Genomic DNA, 8,003 nt, shown 5'->3' with positions numbered 1-8,003 from the left:
CTTTTGCCTTATGCTGAATATAAATCACCCCATTCCAGTTCTATGAGAAATTACAGAGTTTCAGATCTTATCTGGTTTGCTCGTAGCATTAGACTCCAAGAAGAGCTTCACAATAGCTGATCAGATGATCTGATCGGATCTAAATTGGGGTGAGGATCAAATTCTCATTCATTTGGGGAATATAAAAAATAGTGAAGGGGAATAAAGGGGAAAGGAGAAAAAAATGAGTGGGAAATATCAGAAAGGGAGACAGCACATGAGAGACTCCTAACTCTGGGAAACGAACTAGGGGTGATGGAAGGGGAAGAGGGTGGGGGGTGGGGGTGACTGGGTGGCGGGCACTGAGGGGGGCGCTCGACGGGATGAGCACTGGGTGTTATTCTGTATGTTGGCAAATTGAACACCAATAAAAAATTTTAAATCAAAAAAAAATTTGCTGGCTCTTAAATGGTTCACTTGGGTGTACTGGGTAACGTAGGCATCATATCTCGGTTCTCCTTTCCCAAGACTTTGAGATTTCGTCTATCAAAAGAATAAATACCCTTTCTACGTAAGTGACTTCGTTTATAAAATGGAGCCATGAATAATACCTATTTCATGGGATTAGTGGATTAGAAGACATGCTACATGTTTGGTATTTAGAACAGAACCGAACGCATAGAGGCTGCTCCAAAATGGCAAGTTATTATTACTGTAATAATTATTAAGTAGGTGGTTGAAATTGGCGTGATGCATGTCCTTTAAAGGACATTTGGTTCCAAGTGTCGGATGTTCGGAATGTTGATATCGTTTATGACACAGTAGGATTCTCAAAACATACCTTGGTGGATGCCAAGGCCGTCCAGCCACGGTCCACAGGCATCTGCAACCAGTCACAACCACGTGGCATTAGTTTCCCCTCCCGACTAAGAGAAGGCCACTTTCTAACTCTTTTTCTTTTCTTTCTTTCTTTTTTTTAATGCTTTGTTCTTGAAGCACATGGTCTCGCTTAGTCTAATCTCTTTTGGTAATCACGTTGTGTTATCTTTGTTATCTTTGAAAATGGCCACTTTTTTAATAGACAACTTACACAACTATTTTCCATGCTTTAAAAAAAAAAAAAAAAACCTATTTACCTATTTCACAGGGTCAAAAAAAATCCTTGAGGTCATTTCGTCCTCCGTCTGCCACTTCAGTCACCTCAAGTAGATGAGACACTCCTTTTAAGCAGGTACCTCCCGAGAAGGGCACTGCACATCGTTCTTTGTAATTTATGTTAAAATATGAAGGAAAGTTTTGATTAACTTAAATATTTTCAAGTTTTGTTAGCTTTACTATTTTTTGCTCCAGTATGTTTGTTTCTTCAAATACACTTAAAACGATTTCTTTAAGGAGCCTCTTATGCTGCTGGGTTGTTTTTTTTATTTCTATTTTTATTTTATTTTAGTTTAGTTTAGTTTATATTTTATTTTATTTTTTATTTTTTTATTTTTTATTTTATTTTGTTTTATTTTATTATTTTATTTTTTTATTTTATTTATTTTATTTTTTTATTATTTTATTTATTTTATTTTATTTATTTCGTTTTATTTATTTTAGGTATTTTATTTTATTTTTGCCTTTAAATAATGTCCCTACTCATTTTTCCGTAGTAAGATGGAATTTACAATATCTTAAACTCAGATGGCAGGAAACCCAATTCAAATGGACGTAAGAAAGATTTAATAAATAATTAATCGAGAAGAGAAGGGCTAGGGTGGCTTTGGGCTCTGTGTAAGGCAAGAATCAAACAACATCAGGATTTGTTTTCTCCTTGGAGTCAGTTCTCTGCCTTCCCGTGGATTCCATTCTCCTTCCAGTCATCTCTTCCCTCCATAGATACTACAAAAACTCTCCACTGTGGGCTCCACCGGTGGTCCAGAGGGAACAAGAGAGTCGTAGTAAAACAAAGTTGGGCATGTACAGACCCCGTTAAGAACGATGGTAGGGAGTTCTCACCATGGTGAGAGGGTGAGTACTTGGGATAGACAGTAGGACACAAAGTTTTTAGAAGGAATTATTTTTTTAAGGCCTAAATGAAGAAAGAGCCATGAAAATATCCTAAGAAAGACTGTTTATTAGAGAATAAGCAACAGGTGCAAATGTCCTGAGACAGAAATGATTTTTTTCTCAATATTTTATTTATTAGAGACAGGGGAGGGAGGCAGAGACACAGGCAGAGGGAGCAGCAGGCTCCATGCAGGGAGCCCGACCACGGACTTGATCCCAGGACTCCAGGATCACGACCTGGGTTAAAGGCGGCGCTAAACTGCTGAGCCCCCCCGGGCTGCTCCGGAGATGATCTTGATATATTTTAAGGGTAAGCAGAAGGCTGGTGTGGCCAGACCCGTCCGTACGTGAGGAGGCTCCGAGGGAGAGGCGGCCAGGAGTTGGCAGCATCACGCCGTGCGGGTTCCTATAGGCCATCCCAGAAAGCCGTGGTAATGCTTTCAGTCAGGGGTGAATTGGCTTGAATTAGCCTTCGGAAGGTAGCTTTGGCTGCTTTGAGGAAAATGGACTCTGGTGCATGTGATATCCTGGTTTCCTCGCTCCTCCATGCTCCTGAACGTAGGGTGTTTGCGTAGCGTATGTGAGGGATGGTGACCCTGGGGACCCTGAGTGAGGGACCGAGGGAGAGAAATAGCCACATGGAAGTAAGCACAGCTTCCAGAAATGGTCCCCGTATTTCTCACCACCTCCGAGGAGGCTGTTTGCCCTTCTCTGTACCAGTCGCTCACCTAGGGACATACTCTGGATGTGACGTAGGTCACTCACTCCACTCTTGGGTCTGCAGCCAAACCTTTCCAGAGCACAGGAGCTAACAGGGGGAGGGGGGGGCGATGGCTCTGAGGGCAACTGAGGTACAATTACCAGAAAAATGATGAATGGATAATGGAGGGCATACGCAACAGATCGTTGTCATAGTTCCTCTTCCCTTAAGTCCATAGAAAAATAGGGTCCAAAAAATAATAGCAGCTGGTTTTATATATTAGAATCTCTTTATTTTTCTATGATATTGAATAATGGGCCTTTGATTTTATTGGACCTAAACAACACAGACGAAGAAGCGCAGATGTGTAGCGCTGATGGTAGAAAAATGTTGAACGTAGGAAACCCAGAGCAGGTTTTGAGAAGACACTCTCTCTGCTGGACCTGACTAGATAACATTATTGTGATTTTTGGTGAGTAATTTATTTAAGGTGGGGCGTCTATTTAGCATCTGATGCATCTTATAAAAGGCTTATCTTTTGAAAGAAGCACTTTAAATATTTCATTATCTCTCAGTTAATTTGGATCTGAATCTCACAAAATAATCTTTGAGCTAATTTCAATTTCAGATTACTTTCGAATACCCTACCTCTTATTTGCTCTGGGGGAAAAAAAAAAAAGGAAAAAAAAAAAAAAAGAAAAAACAAAGGAACCCAGGAAACGTTTTGAGACTGGAAGGTTCAACACCACAGGTGAAGATAAAAGAGTGACACATCTGTGTGTTTGTGTGTTTGGGATCGCTAACAAGGGGAGGCTCGGGAGAGACGTGCCTATCTTTCCATGGGGCAGAGGGTCAGCAAACACAGAAAGAACTCAAGCCAGGAAGCATTTGAAAGGATCCCACTAAAAGATAAAAAATAGGGAAGCGACCCCAGACTGCGAAAGATAGTATTGTTGACGGTATGGGGAAGCATTCCCCATGGAAGGAGAAAAAGAAACAAGAAATAAGGATACCCCAAGCAGAGAGGAATAATGTCGCTCGCATAACTCAAAGGTCAGATGGCTGAGCAGCATCCACTTGCAGGTGCTGAGCAAGGAAGGCGGAGAAGTATTTGAACTTGGTTCAGTGGGCAATGGGGGCTGGCTCTCCCCTGGGAGACCAGTCGAGGTGTTTCCGTGGAGGCCTGATTTGCTAAAAAATAACGTCTTTATCCTGGTCTTATTTGCTACTTCCTTTAGTATCGCCGTGCAAGGATGAACGCTGGGTTTGTTATTGTTGGAGGACACACTTTCCTTCCTGAGGCATTTTAGATTCCGGCCCGCCCCCCACCTCTCTCTGAAGACCCTAAGGAATTTCAGGCCCCCAGACTTGGAGACTGTTTCTCCTAAAAAAAAAAATAAAAAGTCAGCGTGCAGGTGGATTTTGTTTTTCAATGTAATTCCCACTCTGGGCCCGGGGAGTCGGGGGGGCGGGATGCTATCCACGGAGATCCATTTCTCTAGGCCGGATCTTCAGTAGCCTCCAAGTTGGAGCCGAGGCTTGGGGATTAGCCAGGGAAGCAATGGAGCTGGACACAGAACACAGCCAGGACGCTTACTGCAAAGCGGTCAAACAAAAGAAAACCCGCGTTGATTTTATATTAATTGAGGTGACACAAAACCAGAAGCACTCATTGTTGGGACGGACCGAGGAGTCCTGAAATCGCAGCGATTTACCAAAGTAAAATGCTGTCGTTGCTCATCTCAGGCCTGTTCGGGTCGGCAGGTGAATGGAGGCCTGGTGGGTGGAGGCCCCAGCGGGACAGGACTCGGCCCCGCAGCGTTAAGGACCCAGGTGCGGGCTTCCTGTGCCTCTGTAGCCCGAGTCTGCTGGGTCTTCTCCTTCCGGCTGGGCTGGCAGATGCGGGGAGGGAGATCAGATCTCGGGTCCAGGGTGGGGAGCGTGTCCTTCGCCAGTTCTGGAAGCCGAGTGGTCACTGGCCAAACTCGGGGGGCGAGGCCAGGCCCGGTGGGAAACCGCGCTCAACTGTCCCACGTAGGCTCCGCGCTTGCAGCTCCCCCTGCCCCAGCCCACCCATCACCCTCCCATCCTCCACGTGCTGCGTTAGGATCAATTCCAGTTCACAAGAGCCAGTTGCTAAGTTTTCAGGCATTGTGAAAGCCAGGTCTTGAACACAGCCATTATTTAAAAATAAATTTTATAAACCTACTATTTAAAAATATTTAAAACCTACTAATTAAAAATGAAGTATTTTAGAATTAGATACTGAAAACTCACCACTTTTTGCTGCTTCTCCGCCACCTCCCCCCCCCCCCGCCCCCCCAGGTTGTATCTGGTGTGTCTGTGCGGTGTGGGCCCGTCTCTCCCCGGATTCATATGCACTGACTGCGCTGCCGGCCCGACATCAGCCCAGATGGGAACATGTCACTTTAGCAGCAGGCAAATGCTGCACATCAGGGGTTGATGTCTTGTTTTGTTGATCGCCTGGGCTTGAGAAAACGTCAGTACTTCCGGTTGAATTTAGAAGTCCTGTCCAGCCTACAACCTCTACGTAGTAGATCGCGTTCAACTTGAGGAAATATTCCCTCAGTGTTAAACATCGTTGCCCAATTCAGCAGAGACGTGGTTTGCACCGCCGATGAAAGACTACATTTCCCCCAAACACCGTCGTCCAGAAGCCAGAAGAGATTGGAGTTTAATGATTCAAATTTGTGTACGGGTGAGCAATAGTGTGAAAAATAGGTCACACATCAAATTCAATCGCAACACGTTTATCAGGTACAGTTACTGCACTGGGATGCGACTCCCAACCGCCACACCGCGGTCAGCTGAAACTGTAGACTGGCCAAGGGTAGAGGAGTGCCGCAAAAAATCAGGGAAGCAGTTTTTGAGAGTCAGCTGACTATATGGAATTTACAATAATGAGTCAGGTTTTATTATTATTTCCCGATCGTGGGCGGCACATCGTTCATATCAACAAAATTCACAAAAACTTGCATGTTACGTAGGGCTGTATGGCTGTATCTATGTATGGCGCGTGCGTGCATGTGTGTGCACATTTCCCCCTAGAGACCACAGTAAACTTACACATTTATCTACATACATATGTCTATACACACATATGGTATGAGTGCGTGTGTGCGCACATTTCCCCCAGAGCCCACAACACGCCGACAGACGCCTGTGGGTGTCCTGTGTCTACGTTTAGTTGTGTGTGTGCAGGTGTTAGACATTTACCGGCGCACACTCACCATGGCCAGTCTCCCTCGTCTCTCGTGCTGTTCTCTCCCCTCCTTCCTTCCTCCTCCCTCTACCCTTTACTTGCATGTCTTACCTCTTCCCAGCTCACCTCAGGTGGTGACCGCTGTCGGGTCTACCCTGATCCTCCCAGAGGGATTCCCTTCTTCACGGTGCAATGCCTGCCTTCTGGGCCAACTGCTCTTTTGACTTTCATGGTTGGCACCGGCTCCCTTTCTGTTGTAATTGAAATGCATTCAAATGTATCTCTAAATAATACCGTGTTTTTAAATTTATGTAAATTATGTGATATCTATGAATTCTTCTAAATCTTACTTTTTCTTAACTCGACCTTTTTGTGTCTGAGATACATTGAGGCCCAGCGCCACAGCACGCTTATTCCACCTCCTGAGAAGCACGCCACTACGTAAGTCCACCACGATTTATCCATCCTCTGCCTACAGACATGTCGATTTTCTCCACTTTTACATTATTAAAGACATTTAACTCTTAGAATTGCGCACATTATGGCATGACTTTCCTAGTTTTCATGTGCATGAGGCCAAAATTAAACCCTGCAAGACAACACCAAAATATCTTTTGTGTTGGTTTTATTAATGATTACTTCTACCTACAGGGTATGTGTGTTCCTAGTGATCTGCATCCCCTGCATTGACACTTTTTATCAGAGCGTCTTTCTTATTATTTTGACAGTTTTTGAAGCTTCTGTTTTCACTTTGTGGTATATTTCAATAACCACAAGTTTGTGATTTTAATGTATTCAGTTATTTATCTTATGGCTCATGTGGTTTGTTTAAGAGGGGTTTTTTTGCCCTCAGTTTACAGAGATATTGTTTTATAGTTCTTTTAAAAGTTTTCAAAGCTTTGCTTTTCCCCATCAAGTCTAATCTAATTTTATTTATCTATCTCTCTCTTTATTTATTTATTTATTTATTATTTTAAGTCTAATCTAATTTTAGATGACTAATTCTTTCCTTGGCCCTATTCTTTCACCCTCATCCATCATAGGTCCTGTTTCAGTATCCGCATGAGTCTGTTTCAGGGTCCCAAATTCCAGCATCTTGCTCTTTATCTATCTCTGTACTAATACCACGTTATCATAGTTCTAATAATTAAAAATAATCATATCTAGAAAGGAGAGCTGTCCCTTCTTGGTCTTCTTCAGGAGTGTCTTAGTTATTTGGGGCCATTTTTATTCTATATCCATTCAAAATAAGCTTGTCAAGTTTTATGAAATACCTCATTGACAACTGATAGGACTTGCACTCAATGTTTAGTATAATTTTAGGAAAAGTGGTATCTTTATTATATTTTCCCCTAAGTAGACATAACTGTTCTCTCTTCTGTGGTCCTTTATCACTCTCACCTTTCTTGAATGTCTTTCAATAAGCTTTAATAATTTCTCCCATTAAGGTCTTGCAGATTTGTTAAATTTCTGCCTAAACACTTTATATCACTGTGACTGCTGTAAATAGCATCTTTTGAAAAATTATGTTTTAAACTAGTTGTGTGTGTGGGTATGTTGCATTAGATCACGCAGAGCAAGCTACCATGACAAAGACGCCAAAGCGGTGTGAGGGCTGTTCACAAAACGGTACTTGGCAGGTGTGCAGAATGGAGGCAGGCCCTCCTTCACGCCTTTCCCTGGGCCCCGGGCTGCCGTGGGCCCTGGTATCCTCAACACATGGCTCCCACAGTCGCCTGGGGAATTCACTGCACCCAGGCAGAAGGGAAAGGAGCTTGCAGAAACAGTGCTGGGAGGCTTTGAACGCCCTGGCTGTAGATGGCGTGTATCACTTTTGCTTTTATTTTGATGATCAGAAGTAGGCACAGAGCCGCCGAACTGCTGGTGGCAGGGAGTATGAGCGGCGGAGCCTGTGCCTAGAAGGCCAGGTCCCAGAAACTCTTCATTCCTGAAGTGGGGACACGCGGTTCTTCTGAGGACATCCCTGTGTCTGTCAGAGAGAGTGAGAGAACTGCTGGTTCCACCCCCAAGGTCGCTCTCAAAGGGACTTCA

General features: G+C 43.8%; 1 long non-coding RNA gene across 2 annotated transcripts; it reads left to right on the top strand.

Moving 5' to 3' along the window:
* Positions 1-839: 839 nt before the first annotated feature.
* On the top strand, positions 840-5,597 carry LOC140609753 (uncharacterized). Of its 2 annotated transcripts, none has more exons than XR_012011491.1 (5): positions 840-1,006; positions 1,127-1,210; positions 2,168-2,338; positions 3,078-3,200; positions 5,054-5,597. It is a non-coding gene; the product is annotated as an uncharacterized lncRNA (long non-coding RNA). The 2 variants fall into 2 exon arrangements; XR_012011487.1 differs by lacking the exon at positions 5,054-5,597 and adding an exon at positions 3,967-4,141.
* The last annotated feature ends 2,406 nt before the right edge of the window (positions 5,598-8,003 follow it).

The sequence above is a fragment of the Canis lupus genome, chromosome 2, assembly GCF_048164855.1.
Source record: "Canis lupus baileyi chromosome 2, mCanLup2.hap1, whole genome shotgun sequence".
Taxonomy (NCBI): Eukaryota; Metazoa; Chordata; class Mammalia; order Carnivora; family Canidae; genus Canis; species Canis lupus.
Note: the sequence above shows the minus strand (reverse complement) of the source record. Positions and strands in the feature narration are given on the sequence as shown.